Source organism: Hemicordylus capensis, chromosome 2 (genome assembly GCF_027244095.1).
Source record: "Hemicordylus capensis ecotype Gifberg chromosome 2, rHemCap1.1.pri, whole genome shotgun sequence".
Classification (NCBI taxonomy): Eukaryota; Metazoa; Chordata; class Lepidosauria; order Squamata; family Cordylidae; genus Hemicordylus; species Hemicordylus capensis.
In genome coordinates, this window is record NC_069658.1 from 108,809,612 (window position 1) to 108,829,186 (window position 19,575).

The following is a 19,575-nucleotide window of genomic DNA, read 5'->3' on the forward strand; positions in this document are numbered from 1 at the left end:
TGGGGCTGCCTTTGTATATAGTCCAGAAACTTCAGTTGGTTCAGAATGTGGCAGCCAGGCTGGTCTCTGGGTCATCTCGGAGAGACCATTTTATTCCTTTGCTGATGGAGTTACACTGGCTGCCAATAGGTTTATGGGCAAAATACAAAGTGCTAGTTATAACTTACAAAGCCCTAAATGGCTTAGGCCCTGGGTACCCAAGAGAGCGTCTTCTTTGTTACGAGCCCCACCACCCATTGAAGTCATCTGAGGAGGTCTGTCTCCAGTTACCGCCAACTCGTTTGGTGGTCACACAGAGATGGGCCTTCTCAGCTCCTGCCCCGAGATTGTGGAATGTGCTTCCTGCTGAGTTACAATCGTCTCCATCTCTGGCTATTTTAAAAAAAACATTTGAAAACCATTTTTTTTAACCCAAGCCTTCTCAGGTTTTTAATCAAAAATACTGTTTGTTAATTTTATGGTTTTTAAATTATTGTATTGTTTTAACTGTTATATATGTGTTATATGTTGCATTGTTTTAATTTTTATATATGTTTTAATTGTTAGCCACCCAGACACGTATGTTTGGGTGGGATATACATTTAATTAATTTAATAATAATAATAATAATAATAATAATAATAATAATAATAATAATAATAATAATAATAATGTCTATGCTAACTAGAGAACTGTCATTGAATTAGAACTCATAATGAACAAATATTAAAATTTACCTCAGGAAAGATCCAAGGGTGGGGGGACATACTGTTCATGGTGAAGAAAGAAAACCAGCTCCTTTGGACATAATCCTCTAGGGAGTGTCACATTCCAACAATGAAGTCTTGCACAACTCCCATTCATACCAATGCCGCTTGAAGAGACGTTCCCTGTGGATTGTGCCCTTTGTCAAGCTTGCAGCAAATGTCACCAAAATCTACTGTGAGGATTAGACTGCTCATCATGAAACAACAGCTGAAGTACTCCAGAATCAAGATTGCACCTGTGTTTACTTTAAAAGTCACATCCCATAAAGATACATGCAAAAGCCATACTGGCTTAGAATCTGACAGGTTTGAGGGAAATAGTTTTAATAACAAAATTTGAAAAGATGACAAGTGAGACTTTTTGTTGTGAAGGTCTAAATGCAGAACAATTCAGCAGCTGAGGAAAAGATTCTGAAATCTGGCTAACATTTAGATGATTATGGTCAATGTTACTATTGTTGTTCGTTGAGTCGGTGTCAACTCCTGGCAGCCACAGAGCCCTGTGGTTGTCTCTGGTAGAATACAGGAGGAGTTTACCATTGCCATCTCCTGCACAGTATGAGATTATGCTTTTCAGCATCTTCCTATACCAGTGGAGATTCGAACCGGCAACCTCTGGCTTGGTTGTCAAGCCATTTCCCCGCTGTACCATTAGGGGGCTGGAACTAAACACTATTTGAATTTGTAAATGGAGTATTATTTTGATTTGATTTGATTTGATTTGATTTGATTTATTTGATTTATATACTGCTCCTCCAAAATGGCTCAGGGCGGTTTACAACAAATAAAATCAATTTATCAGTTAAAATCAAAACTAGGACAATTAAACGATTAAAATCACTTAAACATTAAAAACAATAACATTAAAATAATTTAAAACCAGCATTAAAAATTTAAACCATAAATCTAATTAAAAGCCTAGGTGAATAAATGTGTCTTCAGCACCTTTTAAAAAGTTGCCAGAGATGGGGAGGCTCTTATTTCAACAGGGAAAGCAATCCAAAGTCCAGGGACAGCAATGATGAAGGCCTGTTCTTGAGTAGCCACCAAACGAGTTGGTGGCAACTGCAGGCGAACCTCTCTAGGTGATCTTATTTTTCAAGTGTTTGGATTCTTTGGTGTATAATAACTTTTTCTCATAATGAATCCCTATGAGGATTCATTGCTTACATCTTCATCTTTTCTGTTCATTTTTACTGTCAATGGACAGTGCCAACTGTCAACTACCATGTGCCAACTATACCCCCCCCACACACACACACACCTGCAAGGCAGTGGGGTGCTCATTTTAATTTTTAGGAATATTGAAATGTTTAGATTCTTTGGTGTCTAATAACTTTTCCTCATAATAAATCCCTATGAGGATTCATTATACAACATTTCTTCTGTTCATTTTGACTATCATTGGACAGTGCCAACTGTGATATGTCTACTACACGCCCCCCCACACACACACACACTCTGGGGTACTCAGTTTATTTTTTAGGTATTTTTGAAGTGTTTAGATTCTTTGGTGTCTTCATTGCACATCATCATTTCAACTGTTCATTTTGACCCCACTGCTTTGCTGGTGGGGTGGGCAATTAGTGGCATCCCATGTTCCAACTACCCCACAACCCATGAGCCAGTGGGTACTGAGTTTATATTTTAGGAATGTTTGAGGTGTTTAGACTCTTTGTGTGTAATGAATTCTCATTATGAGGAAGGGTTATTAGACACAAAAGATCCTAAACACTTGAAAAAAAATCCTAGAACATAAACTGAGTAGTACCTCACTGCCTTGCAGCTGGGAGTGGGGTGTAGTTGGCACATGGCAATTGACAGTTGGCACTGTCGAAAAGACAGTCAAAATGAATAGAAGAAATGAAGGTGTGTAATGAATCCTCATAGGGATTCATTGAGGGAAAGTTATTATACACCAAAGAATCCAAACACTTGAAAAATAGTGACCACACATTTTGCTCCATAACTTCACTTCTACAAGGGCTTAAAAAAAAAAAAAAAGAAAGCTGGGAATCTGGGGGAAATGAAAGGAGGAATCCAAATCTCAGATTGATTCAAATCGAATCAGGCATGATTTGATTTGTACCCAAATCTAGCCAAAGGACCACAGGGGTGATTTGTTTTGTCTCCAAATCACCTGAATCAGCTAGATTTGGGTACAAATTGATTTGTACCCGAATCAATTTGCACATCCCTACAGAACATCTCAACTAACTGCACTGGTGCAGTAGGGAGTCAGTAATTTTTGACACCCTCTTCCACTGCGGTTGGGAAGTTCTGTTAGGCTGCTCTCTTGTTGCACCAGTGATTCCTGCACCAGCTTTGCCACAGGGCTGCAGCATACTTCCCTGCAGCCTCGGCCAGCATTGGCCACTTCTGGTATAATGCTGACCAGGGCTGCAGGGATGTATGCTGCAGCCCTGCACCAACACTATTGGTTGGGGGAAAGTGGTGGAGCAGTGGGAAAGTGGTGGGGCAGATAAGCGTACCCTCCATGCCCCTTAAAGGACCCCCGCCCCTGAACTAGCTTGAACACTGGCATTACAAACTGGTTTGGCGCTCCAGAAAAGAAGTGCTGAACCAGTTTGTGCACATCTCTAGCTCTTGCTGCCCTGTGGAGTCACTATTATTCACCTGATCAGAGACTTCAAGGGGTTCCATGTCAATTCCAACCCCGAGTTCAAAATTGTGGATACAGCACTTTGCACTATGTGTGTTGTAATCATGTATAGCCACCATGTCTGTTAACCTTAGACATTAAAAAAAACTGCCAATACATACTTATGTTCCATTTGTTATGGTTTTGAGGTCCAAAGCGGGGTGGGGGGGCACATCCCAGATTATTTAAGACATGGATTTCACTTTGTGGCACTTTGAGTTTCAACCACATCATCTATAAGAAAAACAGAGCAAGATGTTTTCATTTAAAAAAAAAACCTTACCCAACCCAAAGCTTTCATTGCCAAAAACATGGTCTGAAACAATGCCAGGGATTTTAGGCTGGTAAACCAGCAAAGCGCCCAAATAGATTTGAATAAGTGTAGCAGCCAGGTCCCATTTATCTGAGTGCAGCTTAACTTCTTTCATGTAGCACTGTCATTGACAGTCAAAATGCCTGAGTTGCAGGAATAGAAGTGTCAGGCTAAAAAAGTGGAATCTCTCTCTCTCTCTCTCTCTCTCTCTCTCTCTCTCTCTCTCTCTCTCTTCTGCTCCCGCTCTCATTCTCTCTTGAAAAAGGAAAGAAAAGTGAGAAGTGTGACCATAACTGTGTAATAGAAATATGATTGAGTTATTTGGTGTGGAAGAAAAGGTTTAGAATGAACAGGGAGGACAGGGAAAAGGCAGATTTATTCCTGTTTCATAAAATAACACTATTTTCCAGTTTTAAATTTACATTGCTAGCAACAGCTGCTTCCAGGTCAGGTATCAATGGCATTTAGAAAACAGTCCTAATGAAGCAAGTATGGAGCTACTACTGGCATTAATTTTATTTTCATGGTGTTTGAGTGCAGTCTGTAAAGAATTGTTTAAGGCACCATAGCAGGGTCTGTAAAACTACTTTCAAGCAAGCTTCAACCATAACAATTACATAAAATAAAATAAAATAAAATAAAATAAAATAATCAGTGGTCTGACTCATCACAAGCAAATGGTAATGTCTTGTGCTGGCCAGCCTTTGGAATGTAGAATTTAATCTCATTTGTGTTTTGATTTAGTGCACATCCATTAACATGAATGATTAATACCAGTGGGAGGCAATTGGTAGTGGGTCGGGGTTTGTTTTTTTAGAGGTTGGCACACAAAACGCTCTATTTTGCAAATCCATTGCTTTGATTTGCTCTTGACACAAGAATCAGATTTAAGATGGATGGTATCCTCTCTGATGTACTAGACCAGGGATAGGCAATCTTTGGCACTCCAGCTGTTGCTGAACCACAACTCCCACTATCCTCGGCTACAGTTTGTCCTCTCTGATGCACTAGATCTTTGGTTCATCTGTCCAGCTACTGACATGACCTGGTCATAGCTAGGGATGTGCACAACAGGGAATAACCCTCCATGCATGGTGCATGGTGTTGCTGGCCACAGACATGGCCACCGTGCATGCACAGTGGTCATGTGCATGCTGACGCCATGCCTGCAGGCCGCGGGGAACAGCACCGTAGCCACATGCAGCCTTTGCTAGCAAGTGTGCTGCACCCGGAAAAGCAGTGGGGTGGCAGTGGGGCAGGTAAGGACCTGCTTCCCTGCCTCTTAAGGGAACTGCTCCCTGCCCTGCTGAACTGGTGTGGCTGTGGCGGGTGCCTGGCCTGAGCCAGTTGGACACTTCCCAAAGGAGGCACCGAACCAGATCATGCCCTATCCATAGCCAATCCCCTCCAGGTTTTTTCTGCTCCATCACCACTGCAATCAAGTCATGTTATCTGCCAGTGTAAATTTCAATGTGTTTTAAGGTGTGTGTGTTTTTTAATAAATGAATTTCATCAAACAAGCAGTCATTTTTCCTGTATAACCCTATTCTTGAGTCACCAAGGAGTTTTTCACACAGGGCAAAAGCCCTTTCGCTCACATCTCATCTGGAATGAAGGGCATGCGTTCATATATCAGTCAGATGTACCCTGAAGTCCCTGCAAACTATCGGGGAGCACCTCACAAACAATTTGGATTTTTCATTGTGCATTAGAGTGCAGCCCAATACTCGTGGTAAAGCCTGCTGTGTGGAGAACTCCCTGCAGGGACTTGCAAAGAAGATACTGAAAAGTAATACAGTATGCAGTGCCATCTTGTGGTTCTCACGGGAACCATCCATGGTTAACTGGAGCAACATATTTCCACTGATTTGGAATGTATTGTAAATGTATGATAAAAAGGAATGTATGGAATGCATGATAAAAAGAGGTCAATATACATCTTCCTTCAATATAATATTTACCTCAGAAGATCAAAATAGCACAAATACATCAGATTGTAGCTGCTGTTTATGTGAACAGCTCTACAGCTCAAGGTCTGGATTTTATGGAGGGGCTATTTACAGTAGCTGTTTAAGTCATCTAATAGCACAGTGGGGAAATGACTTGATTATCAAGCCAGAGATTGCTAGTTCGAATCCCCGCTGGTATGCTTCCCAGACTATGAGAATCACCTATATAGGGCAGCAGCGATATAGGAAGATGCTGAAAGGCATCATCTCAGATTGCATGGGAGATGGCAATGGTAAACCCCTCCTGTACTCTATCAAAGAAAACCACAGGGCTCTGTGGTCACCAGGAGTCAACACCGACTCGACGGTACACTTTACCTTTACTTAGCTGTTTAGAAGTTCAGCTGTTTTTAACTTTCATGGGACCAAGAGCTGATCTAGGAAAGTTGACACTTCTCTCACCTCAGCTCCAATCCTTCAGGTAAGTTTTAGAACATGGGTATTTTTTATTTGTTTGTTTGTTTGTTTGTTTTATTGTGAGATTTAATATACCACCCAATTCACAGACTCAAGGCAGTGGGTAGATGAACCAGCTTTCACAGTGCCCCCTCACTGAAGTTAGCTGCCATCAAAGCGTGGTGTAGTAGTTAGAGTGCTGGACTAGGGCCGGGGAGACCCGAGTTCAAATCCCCATTCAGCCATGATACTTGCTGGGTGACTCTGGGCCAGTCACTTCTCTCTCAGCCTAACCTACTTCACAGGGTTGTTGTGAGGAAAAACTTATGTAGTACACTGCTCTGGGCTTCTTGGAGGAAGAGCAGGGTATAAAAAGTAAATATAATAATAATAATAATAATAATCAATTGACCATATCTTTGTCTCCAAGCAGGGAAGGCACCTAATGAACACATTAACAGGAATACCTAAAGACACTATGAGATCTCTGTACTCTTACTTAGAGTACTTATTAAAGCAACCCAGTTGTATCTTTTCTGAACCAAACAGAAATGTGTTTATGGTAAGAGCATGAACTTCTGTAGACAATGCCCCACATTATTAGATGTTAGAATTTAATACAAGTTTTCCAGCCTCACTATTCAGCTAATAATATGGTATATTTTATGAGTTTCAGAGAGACTTATGAAATAATCCAAGATTATTGGATTACATCTCTGACTCAGATGGAAGGAAGAGTTTCTTGGCTCCACAGAGGGAGGATTCAAAACCAGCAAGTGGGGAATAGCAGATGAGCCAAGAAATGGGAGGATGGGGAGTCAATATCTCCTGCTCTTGTGTAATTGAGGCATTGGCACACGGCAGTGTCCTCTTTCCCTGGATGCATCCAGCAGTTTTGTCCTGCATTGGGAACAGGAGTAGCCTAAAATCTCCAGATTCCACTATTTCTTGGCAAGCGAGTTGTCATTTCAATTCAGGCATGTCAGTCTGGGTCAAATTATCCCTCAAGACAATGCACTTTCTTAATGCCTCAGCTTTGGAATCACCATTAAAATTTCCATACATACATTTTATTACAACCAATAGACCAGAATTTAAACACACAAGGATAATTTAAATTTGTCTTGATATCCCAGTCCTGAAATTGAAAACTAGCTCCTAAATTGAAAGGAAAAGCTTTACACAATGCGTCTCTTGAAAAGTATGCACTTGTGTCTATATGCTGAGGACACAAGCCCTGTGAAGATGACTAAATGTGGGGATGATCAATGTGGTGTGGAGAACAGGACAGCACCTGCTGATCCTACATCTGACTTTTTACGTGTTGAGCGGCTCTTCAGTATAATGCCTACATGCATACAAGTTGTATATGTGCACAGGCTGCGTATGCACAATCTGCTCGGTATATCCTACAAAACTGCAGGCTACAAATGGTGCGGTGAGAGCATCCGTAAGTACAGCATTGATGCAGAGAAGCTGCATGCAGAAGAATTATCAGTGCTTGGAGATCATGGATGAGGCCAGTGAGAATGAACCTACTCCCCATTCTATGCATCGTTGATTCCTATATCTAATTGCCAGCACAAGGCTACCGTTTTTGGTTTTCTGGTCATTAGGGCTTCGCTGAACATAAGCTGTTTTGGGAAGTTGTATGCAGCCTCTGATAATCTCACTCTCTGGGAGAGGCCAACACTTGTGCAAGCTCCTTCTGCATCCAGAACGCACGAATGAATGGCAGATGTATGCATCCCATGGCCCAATCCCTGCATGCAGTAACTCAGGTTGAACCCACATTTCCCATTGCAGGGTTGCTTGGGCTACGTGCATAGCACCAAAGGGATGGTTGGTACTGCTGGCTTTGACAGCACTTTTCATCTGGGGAAGAGTGTGTGTCTGAAAAATAAAGGCCCCCTTTCTCCCTCTAGCAGGTGATCATGGATGTCAAAGCTGACAGCTTTGACCATCTGTTTGGGTAACAAAGAGGATCTTTGGAGCAGAACCAATGACTGCTCTTCAGTATGTGCAAACTGTTCTGGTTTTTTTGTGGGGCAGTTTTGGTCAGAACAGTTAACTAGGTACATTGCTTATGATTATTCAGTATTGTACCTCCCAATAGTAGAGAAAGTTGTACTATAATAAATAATAGTATGCATGTTGTATCTTTGTGGAAAGTAGGAAAATTTGGAGTCCTCTGGCAAAATTAAAATCCTTTTCTGTGCATTTCCTAATTCCCAGTACCAGCCTTGGTACAAAGCACAATGGACTTTGAACTGCTGTCCTGAGAGGAGGAATGGGGCCCTTTATTCCCTGGACCAATCAGCAATGTAAGGACCAAATTAGAGCCTACTTTAAGAGTGTGTTGGATATCCATGATGGGGGCTCCCCATGTTTTTTCATTAATGACAGGAGCAGGGTGTCATGATTCACCCATAGACACCTGGGACAGACTCAGAAAAGGCGTCTGCTCCCAAGTAACCATCTGTGCATCCCCCCTGCAAGGGGGTCCTCGAAGAGTCTCCTGATAGGGAGACACTGGACACACAGGAAAGTGAGTTCCCAGAGGCAGATCCTGCACCACCAGAACGTGGGAGTGGGGGTATCCCCAGACCCCAACACCTCTGAAATAACTCCAGGATTAGAGCAGGGAATCTGAAGCCCACCCACTATCAGCAATGGACCCTGAGGGGCTGACCCCAGACTCGGACCCAGAAGATGGGCCCAGCAGCCCCACCTGCTGCTGCCAAAAAGCCTGGGCACAACTGTAAACCATAAACATGGCAGAAGAGCACTAGCCTTGCAGTTAGGCCAGGATTATCGCAAAAGGGTCGATTCGAGAGCAAGGGAGCTCCTCAGAATCAAGGGAGAGTAGAGATGTGCACAATCAGTTCTATTCGAACCTGGTTCAAACAGAACCAGCCTGGTTCAAAAAGAACCAGCCCGGTTCGACCTGTTCGAACTCGAACTGAACTGGATCCCCCAAAAGGGGTACCAGTCTGAGTTCTAGCCAAACAGGCCCCAGTTCTAACAGAACTGGGTTGGAACTGGTTCAGCAGTTTGAGGGGGCACACTTGTAAGGGGGAATCCAGTGAGGATTCCACTTTAAAGTGATGGGGGGAACCCTGCCTACCTTTTAAAAAAGAATCCTAATGGGGCGGCAAGAGGGCACCTGTAGTTGGAGGTGGCAATGCAGCAGCGATGCGGTTCCTCCAAAGTCCGTGGACTGGGACCAGCACTCTAGTGCAGCCTGGTTTCCACCTCCATGCATGCACCTGTCAAACTGTTATTTGTCCCAGCTGGCAAAATATGCATGGGGGTGATTTTCAGTACGCAAAGGCCCTTCAGGACTTAGCGCCTGTTTACCTTCATGACCACCTCTCCCAGCCAGTCTTGTCCCACCCTGTGAGATCTTCTCAGGTTGCCCTTCTTTCAGTCCCTGGCCTTAGAGTGGCCCATAGTACTAAGGCCCATGGAAGAGCTTTTTCTGTTGCTGTCCCCCTACTCCAGAACTCTCTTCCCACCCCAGATTCCATCTGCCTCCTCTCTTTTGGCCTTTAAATCCTTATGGAAGATATTTCTTTTTCCAGCAGGTGTTGCCCTTTAATTTAAGTGTTGGTTTGTTTTAAATCTCAGATACTGTTCTTGCCTTGTACACTGCCCTGAGTCTGTGGATTAGGCAGTATATTAAATCTAGAAAGAAAGAAAATATTAAATCTAGAAAGAAAGAAAGAAAGAAAGAAAGAAAGAAAGAAAGAAAGAAAGAAAGAAAGAAAATATTAAATCTAGAAAGAAAGAAAGAAAGAAAGAAAGAAAGAAAGAAAGAAAGAAAGAAAGAAAGAAAGAAAGGGTTAAGCGTCTCTCCTCTCCCAACTGCAACCTTGATCCAGATCAGCACCCCTCCTTTCCATAGCTTTTTCTTTGTAAAATAAAATAAAATGTGAGGAGTCCCAGTCATAGAATTCCAAGATGCTCTGGACTTTGCATTTACTTCATCCTCGCAACAGGGAATGCCACCTGTCTCCACAGAGTGCACTTTCTGGAACTGCTGTTGTGAACCATCCTCCATAGTCCTGTTCAGTCATTTGCATCTGTACCTTGTCTCTGGGTACAGTGGGGTACAGTGGGGATGGGAGAGTACCAGCTAGCTCCATTGCCTTGTCTGGGTGATCCATAGCCAATCCCCTGGTTTTCCCTGAGTGCAGCGTTTGCTTGCAAATGCAAACACTATACCCTGGTATAGTTTCCCCTCACAGCATTCCAGATCACAGGGAGAAACTCTTTTACACATTTACAGCATTTGCCTATGCAGACAAACACTGTACTCAAGAATTGTTAGGTGGTGTGGCTATGGAATGTGGTGGTGTGAGGAATGGGGCTAGCTGGCAGGCTCCCATTCTTTTTGAACCTGGGTACAACAGTGCTTTAACAGCTGTCAGAAGCAAAGGACTAATACGACTGCTTTAGAAAAAGTAGCAATCTATATATCTAATTCTCTTAAATGTATCGATCGCTAATCCCATGCGTGGCAATTCTTGCGAGAGTTTGTGAGCAGCTGCTGATAGTGACAGGGCTGGGCAAGAGGAAGAATATGGTGGCAGTGGTCATGGCCAAAGAAAATAATCAGCTGAAGAAAATTGTGGGCGGGAGGGGGCCGCAGCTGGTGGGTGGGCGGCTGCGACGGCAGCTGGATGCAGCCAGAAAACAGTGGTGTGGGTGGGGGGCGGGAAAGAAGAAAATGGGGGCAGGCAGGGTAGAGGAAGAAGGCATCTGCAGGTGGGTGGGCAGGTGGAGAAGAAGGCAGCTCAAGGCGGGCAGGGGACAAGAAGGCAGCAAAGCCTGCGGGCAGGGAAGAAGGCTGCAGCAGGCCAGGCGGTGGGTCAGTAAACTAGAGGTGCAGATGCTCTGCACTTGTCCCAGATAGTGTTATTATATTTTAGGAAAGTGATGTACAATTTAGATAAAAATGTACATCCACACCTAGAGGTCATTCACACAATCAAAAAGTGTGTTCTACTTGGTTTGGGGAGCTGTGTGTGCTCCCAACCTTTGGTTGTGTGGAAGTAAGGTAAGAGGAAAACATGCATAGAAGTGATTGCGTGGATGCAAGATAGGAGGAAAAACTACCCAGGTTTTTCATCTTACCTTGCTTCCATACAACCAAATATGGGGGGCACACACAGCTCCCAAACCCACTGTTTTTTATTGTATGAATGACCTCCTAGAGACTTTTTGGTTGGTGGTATAATTACTGTAATTAATTAATTAATTATACCACCAACCGAAATGTCTCTAGGAGGTCATTCATACAATTAATTATCATTCATACAATTAATTAATTAATTAATTAATCAATTAATCGTATGAATGATTGTATGAATGATAATTAATTAATTAATTAATTAATTAATTAATTAATTAATTAAAAATGAAATGAAATAAATAGTGTGGGCCAGTGAATATCATTTTGGGCCTGGACTTGCAAGAACTATGTACAACTTCCTGCTTAGCCATAAAGGTCAAAGAGCGTATTTGGGCAATTCATAACTTTTCAGCCAATTTCCCATCTTTAAAATGGAAGTCATAATGGCCTATCTCATACAGCTGTGAGGGCACACTTGATAAATTTTTTTGGAGACAATAGTTTTGAAAAGAGCTGGAAATGGTTTGAGAGACATGGAAATGGTTTGAGAGTGCTCCCCACTCTCTCCCTTTCCATTGTTCCAATCCGGAACCAGAGGCCTGCCACAGAAACACAGCCAGCAGTAGAATTTGCTATCTGACTGACACTTGAGAGTGGGAGGAAAACCCCTAATCTTGGAAAGAGTCAGATAGCCATGGGCAGCAGAAGCTGGACCAGTGGGAAATCCATCTGGAAATGGGAGGCTCCTCCCATGAATGAACTTGCATCCCAGATTAAATCAAGGTTCCAACAGACAAAGAAAATACTAATGACCTGAAAGCATTCAAGGCCATGAGAAGCCTCTAAGGCTATGCACACGATCGCATAGGTTGGGAGGGGGGGAATAGCAATAGCAATAGCAATAGCACTTACATTTATATACCGCTCTATAGCCGAAGCTCTCTAAGCGGTTTACAATGATTTAGCATATTGCCCCCAACATTCTGGGTACTTTGCCAATTTACCTTCCCCCCAGGCAATCAATGGAATGCTGTTGGGAACACATCTCATGCTCCCAGATGATCTGCACTGCTCCAAGCAGTGCTGATCTCTGGAGGCTGGGATCATGTGGATATCCCACAAATGCACCACACAACGAGCACGGTAAATTGGGGGAATCCCCCAGAAGTTGGGTGCTCTAGGCACCTGACAATGTGCATGCTTGGGCTGCATGCAGCCCAAGCACCCACACAGCTCTGGCACCGGGGTTAACCGCTGGCTAAAGACCAGGGTTAGATGTAGGATTAGGAAGGTGGGCAGCGCTGGGAGCAGCCTAGCTTAGCCCAGGCTGGGCTGTCCTAGCCTGGGATAGGCAGCTCATGTGAATAGCTTTTATGTCCATCAAGGCAGTTTGATAGTTAAGCAACCTCAGGAACTCCCTTTGAGTATGCAGATTGGAAACAGTGCCCTTTTGTCCGGACCCTCAGGTGAATATGCATCGGGGGCCACACCTTTTCCAAACCCCTGTCATCTGAGCAGGGACTGAACCTCTAAGTTTTCCTGTCTCTGGATAATCAACCTAGGAAAACCCTATAAAAGATCCAGTCTCTCTACTACATCTGCTGCTGCCCTCAGAGCTTTAGACTGGATATGGCTCCTGTGGTGCTGCTTCAAGACATATTCCTCTAAGCTTGCTGACACATGGGACTCCAGTGACATGTGTTGCCAGCTTCTGCACCAGTCAGGAGCCAGCTGTGCTCCTATACTCCACTCCATTGAGCTGAAATCACTAGGCTGCTGAGCCCTCCATTGAAACCCTGGATCACAGGATCCAGAATTGTGAGAAATCACTAGCTCTGAACATACCTTGAATAGTACATCTGTGTACTGCCTCAGCCATTCTCAACAACTAGAATCTCTGGGAATTCCCTCGGTGTTGGGCTTCCATGAGATTTCTCTTTGACAGCTGGTGAGGTCCAGAACTCCCTGAGTGGACAGCTCAGAGGGAACCCTTTGAGATTATCACAAGATGGCCTTGCCATGAGTTCAGTACTTGGGCCTGACAGCTTTAGACCTTTGGTGCTCCCCCAGATTGCTGTGAGCTCACATAGAACTACAGTCGTGGGTATTGAAAAGGAATATCATTATTTATCCTTGCCATCCACCAGGAGGCCTTTTACTTCGAATCTCCTCCAGAATGGAATGTGCCAGTCCACATATTAGCTGCATTTACCCCAAAGTGGCTGTGGGCTATCAGGGACCAGTACAGACAGGACTCTGTTTCCCACTTGAATCAAGGCTGTGCATTCTGCCTTAGCCCGAAGTATGTCTGGCTTTTAAAAAATCCTTTAGTTTCACTAGCTTTTGCAGGGGAATTGAGGCTTCTGTTATGCCTGCTGCTTTTCCCTTAGTATGTGGAGTGGCCATGTCAGTAATTTGGTGTTTTTCAAAGCTCAATGAAGGAGAGTTTACATAGGCTTTAGATATTCAGAGTGGATGTAATGTGAACCTTTTTGTCTGTGATGATTCCATTAGCCTGCAATTTTCTTCATGACAGAGAGAAAGCTCTGATTTAAACTTCCCTGCCTCTTAAATCATCTGAGGTGTGTGGGTGGGTGGGGAGGGGACATGAGATGATGAAGGCAGTTGCTCACAAAGGCAAGGGTTAAGCATTCTGTTATTTGATTGAGCTTTTGGCAACTTGTCATGCCAATCTTCCGCTCCTCTGTAGCTCAAACTAACAACAACAACAAAGCTCTCTCGCCTCCTCTCTGTGATGTGATTTGTGATTGGTTGGAGGAACAACCCAGAGTGGGTCGGTGGGAACACACAGGAAAAAGATCTGCCAGTGATTGCGGAGAGGAGCCAACCCTATGTGAACTGTCCATTTAATCCCTCAAATTAAACAACTTGTGAATCTGCTGCAAAGCAGATTCACTCTTCAGATAACCCACGGCATGAAGGCATGTGTGAATAACTCCCAGGAAGACCTGATGAGGGACCACCACCACCCCCAGCACTCCTTGATGTCCATTTGAGAACAGCAGGCTCAGCAAAGGTATGTTGGCTGACGTGATGAAGAAAATTACTCAGATGAGACACATTGGAATTAAAAAGAGAAGTTAGGCAATGTCTAACTTGTCCTTTTAGTTTCAATGGGACAACTTTGAGTAATTTTCTTCACCATCTGAGCCACAGATCATTTCACTTTACTTCTAACTCTATATTATATCTTCTCTCTACCCCCCCCTCTCATATCTCCCTGCCCCCCTTGCCCACATACCCATTACTTCCTTGCTCCCCCTCCCCTGTAGGTGTTGCCCACATAGCCACTGAGGCTTTCCTCATGACCAGCCTAAACCTGCCTGCAGTACCTGGGCTGCCCCAAGCAGGGTTAGGCTGCTTGTGAGAAGCAGTGGGATCCTTGTGGATCCCTCCCCTCCCCTCCCACCTAACCCCCTTAATAAACCCAGCTTTTAACCGAGGTTGATCTTCCACCCTTAACCCAGCTACTGGGAATCGTGTGATTCCTCAGGCTGCGGGACTCTCTGAGTGCCCACCTGAGGGGGATGCATTGAGGGATGCCTGGAGGCCGGAACAAGTTCCAGCCCCGTAGAAACATAGGAACATAGGAAGCTGCTATATACTGAGACCAATACCATTGGTCTATCGAGCTAAGTATTGTCTTCACAGACTGGCAGCAGCTTCTCCAAGGTTGCAGGCAGGAATCTCTCTCAGCTCTAACTTGGAGAAGCAAGGGAGGGAACCTGGGACCTTCTGCTCTTCCCAGAGTAGCTCCATCCCCTGAGGGGAATATCTTGCAGTTCTCACACTTCTAGTCTCCCTTTCATATGCAACCAGGGTAGACCCTGCTTAGCTAAGGGGACAAGTCATGCTTGCTACCACAAAACCAGCTCTCCTCTCCTAAGGGAGGAGATCTGGGCCTCAGATCCCTCTGCTTCATGTAGCTGCAGGGCTGTCCGTGTGGGCACGCGGGAGGTGCGCTGAAGCCGACCTGCTTGGTCATCTGGGGGGGAAGGTAAATGGAAAGCCTTCCAGTTCCCCACACCCTCCTGGCCTGCCCAGGGTGATCGTGAGAATCACCCCACTGTTTTTGTATTTATTGGTGCCCACATATTATTGCTTGTACAAATGGTTTGTATTTTTGGTGGAACCAAGGTTGCCATATGCTCCCATTTTGCATTGTGCTTCTGTTATTTCAATAACTTTTGTTTCTTTTTTTTTACCAGCCTAGTCTCTGAGTCAATTTCTCCTCTAGGGGTATTCTAGTGTTGACATTTGCATGTACCCAGAGTGCAGGCCTTTGTTGTTATTACACTCTTGCAAATTTGGTTGCAGAACTAATCCCCCTAACTTGACATAGCCTCAGGAAACACATGATCCCAGAGCTTGGGTTAAGGGCTCACTCAAGCCTTTAACCCTGGCTAAGAGCTGGGTTTTAATATGTGGCTAGGCGGTGCTGCCCCACTAAGATCAGACCTGATCCTGGCATTTCTCACATGCAGCCTAACCCAAGCTAGGCTTCCTAGCTTGGGTTAGGGTGCGCGTGGGAACAGCCTCAATATTTGCTCATTAGTGCAAGACCGCTGTTTCACAAGCACAGAAATGTGTAGCGAGTGCTGTTGCACCAACCGAGTTGTGCAACAGTGCAGCCATTATATATAATGGCTGCACTGTTGTGCAACTCTGTGTAATTGTGCTTGTGCAACTGTGCAAAAATTACCTTCCACCACATATGTAACATTGCACAGTATGTCAGCCACCATGAGGGGTTGTCAGACATTTTGCACATTGCACTGGGGAGGGGGAGGGATAAATGAAGGAAACATCTCCCTCTCCACTTCCAGTCCTGAAGCTGCTGAGCATGGCTACAGAAACAGCCACTGACTGATGTGGAATGCCTCTAATGCCCTTTCCTGCTCAGATCAGCACATTCATTAATTATCCTGGGCTTCCAGGACCGGCAGTCTCCAGAAGGCAGCCATGATTTAGATTTATAGCTCCCTCAGCCAGTCTGTGCCAGGAGAAAAGCATTAACACTTGTAATGCAGTCCTACAAGAAGGGAAACAGCAGCGTCTGGGGAGAAAGCTTCCAAGTCTGGCAATAGAGCCTGACTGCTAGTGCACAACCATCCGAAACAATTGGCTCTTCTGGAAATAGCATGTGCTCAACTACATATGAGATGAAAAGATGCCCTCCAATATGAATGAGATGGAAGTATATGCTTTACATGGGATAAAGGCAAGCAAGATGAACAAGCCACCTCTGAAAGGTCTGGCAGAAGCCATATTTCCATCAAAAAGACTGGGAAACCTTAACTTCAGAATTTGCTTTTCCACACAGGGTGGGTTCAGGAAGCCAAGAAATAGCATTGATCAGTGTGTCATGTGGACGATCTATAAACAGGAACAGAGGAGGCTGTCTTTAAGCTCCTGCTTTGCGGGTAAGTGCAGCAATACCCCTCTGCTTTTTCAGATTTCTGAGCAGATTCAGAGGGCTAAAGGCACTAGGCTTTCCCATATGGTCAGAGGTGAAGAGCACCTGCTTCTTTCCATGTGACAGGAGTCACATGAAAATGATAAATTTTGTTGTGACTATGTGACTCTTTCATAGACTGCACCCACTCTATGTTGACACGCTTACAATTAGTTCTCTTTCTGAGTGGGACTTGAAATGGCTGAAAATACACTTTGATGTGGTGATGACCACAAACTTAGATGCCTTTGCGAAACAGATTAGGCCAGGGGTTAGGCACTTGCATGAAGAACAGTGGGACACTGGAACTCTGCTGGGACAGTCCCTACCTTCTGAGAGGCTACTTAAAGATCCCTGAAAAGAGGGCTCAGCAGAAACCTGGCCCATGAGGACCTTGCCATAAGCTCCTGAAGAGACCATTAGTGGTCTGTGAGAATTCTGCTGTTCTCCTGTTTTGTCTTTTGGTTTGCCTGCTTAGTATTCTAAATTGTAAAGTACATCAAGTGCCTTGGCAGAATGGTAGCAAATAAATAAATAATAGATATTAACCAGCACATAAAAATGGAACTTCCATATATAGAAGCAGTATGCCCGTGTGAGATACAGCTCATTTTGAGTTTGGGAAAGGCATGGCACAATGCAGAGTCTCTTAGGTTCAAACTACACATTACTAGAAGCATGTGACTAGTGCTTTTGTGAATGTTTTTCAGTGTAAATAGCAGCTGCATGGGTCTCCAGTGTGGATCAGTACCATAACAGGGGCAGAGGGCTAAACCCTTCCTCTCTCCATGACATACCCTCTAGCTGCTCCATGCCCAGTGGCTGATATCTATGCTATTTTTTAAAAAGCATGGAAGCACTCATTGTGACTTCTCATAACATATAGTTTGACCCTTATTTAGTCAGGTGAGCAAGCAAGTTGGACTCCAAAGGCCTGGTGTAAAGTAAGGATGTGCATGGAACTGGCGGAGGCTAGTTCAAAGGTGAGGGGATAACTTTAAGGGTGGGGGAGGGTGCCCTTACCCCCCACCCACCCACCGCCACATTTTCCCCTCCAGCACTCTTTGTAAAACTGGGCCAGTGAGGTGGCAGCCTACCTCCCTGCCACCCTGTCCTCTCCTTGGACCTGAAGTGACCAGAAGAAACCCACGTGCATGCGCACGCATCGTGGCATGGGTGCGCATGCACCCAATGTGTGCATGCACACAGGTTACTTCTGGCCACTTCCGGTCTGAGGAGAGGAGGTACGCTGCCGCCCTGCTGAACCAGTTTTACAGAGAGCACGGGTGGGGGAAACATGGTGGGAGGGGGAAGTGCACCCTCCTCCACCCTTAAAGTTATTCTCCCCCCCCCCACCTTTGAACTGGCTGAACCATCAGGTGTTTGAACCTGTTTGGAGGCCTGTAAAGGGGCCTCTGAACAGGTTCATGTACATCCCTGGTATAAGGAGGCTTCCTTGATGATGTGGCTGGTCCTCCTCTGGTCCTCCTGCAGTATTGCTCCAGTGCTCAGAGCTGTATGGTGGTTCACAGGATGAATCCTTGTTTCATTTCGCTCTGGTTGCCAGGTCAAGACCTATTGCAAGCTTGGATCCTGTCAACCGGGTGCTGGAGGCAAACCAGAGGAAGGCCAACAACTGTGATGCTCCCTCAAGCATCAGGCTGTTTTCTCTTAGAAACAGGATACTAAACTAGATGGACCTTTGGTCCAAATTGGTTAGGCAGTTTCAGTAGCGGAGCGGGACCACTGGCGGCCTGTCTGCGGCCGCCGTGGCAGCTCTGCTAACCCCGCACCTGCGTCTGATGTCATATGCTGGGATAGCCATGCCCCCGCATCTGATGTCAGATGTGGGGGCATGGTCTAACCTAAGTTTAGCTCCGAAGGGGCCATGCTGCCCCCGCTTGGGAGCTAAACTAGCACCCCCACATCTGACGTCAGATGCGGGGGGCATGTCAGGGCTGTGAAGCACGGCCCCTGATTGGGTGCGGCCCAGGTTCTTTGAACCCGTTCACCCAATGGTGGCTCTGCCCCTGGGCAGTTCACAAGTTGACAGTTCACTTGCACCTCAAATGTTCGTGCATCTGCCATCTTAAGTTGGGGTGGATGACATCACCACAAACTATGCGTTTGAAGTGTCCCTATGTGTCTCTGCAACTGTACCAAATTTGGTTCAAATAGGTTCCCACTTGCATTAGGAATGTGCGAACAGGTTCAATGTTGAACAGGTTCAGTGTTGAACAGGTTTGGTTTGATGTTGAACAGGTTTGGTCTGATGGTCCAGTATCAACCAGACTGAATTCCCCCCGCTGGCCTTTCGGGTGTGTATGTGTGTTTGCGTTCTTTTAAAATATATATTTTTAATTATTTTTTATTTTTATACTTAACTCAAGGTTTCTCTGAGGCCACGGGAGGTCTATGGAGGTGCCCCTCCCCCATTAGCCTCCATTAAGTTGTAAATTGCCCTGTTCGGGTGGTCATTGGCCCATTCTGGGCCTCACCAGTGTAGCGGCAGCCATTTTGGAGGCTGCAGCGCATGCCCAATGGGCCTCTGCATCGCCGAGCCGTGACCCAGGAAGCCCCCCGGAGTGGGTAAGTACTACTACTACTACTACTACTAATAAATAATTTTAATATTGCAACCTCCCCCCCCCCACTGAACCAGACCAGGAAGGGTTGGGGGGTGGGTGCTAAACTGAACTGGTCCCAGCCAGGCTAGCCGGTTTTGTGCACATCCCTAACTTTCACCGCAGATGTTCAGGTGTCCACCATCTTGAATTGGGGTGGATGACATCATTACAAACTATGCCCTTGAGCTGTCCCTATGTGTCCCTATACC

At 45.1% G+C, this 19,575-nt stretch overlaps 1 long non-coding RNA gene across 2 annotated transcripts in view; it reads left to right on the plus strand.

Annotated features, from left to right (window-relative positions):
• LOC128347237 (uncharacterized) overlaps window positions 1-19,314 on the plus strand; it is a 33,726-nt gene extending 14,412 nt beyond the window's left edge. The window contains exons 1-3 of one of the 2 annotated variants that reach the window (XR_008317457.1): window positions 13,998-14,300; window positions 16,608-16,707; window positions 19,130-19,314. This is a non-coding gene — a long non-coding RNA (uncharacterized LOC128347237). Of the gene's footprint in view, window positions 1-13,997; window positions 14,301-16,607; window positions 16,708-19,129 lie in introns of those variants that run through there. The other variant, XR_008317458.1, reaches the window with a different exon arrangement.
• The last annotated feature ends 261 nt before the right edge of the window (window positions 19,315-19,575 follow it).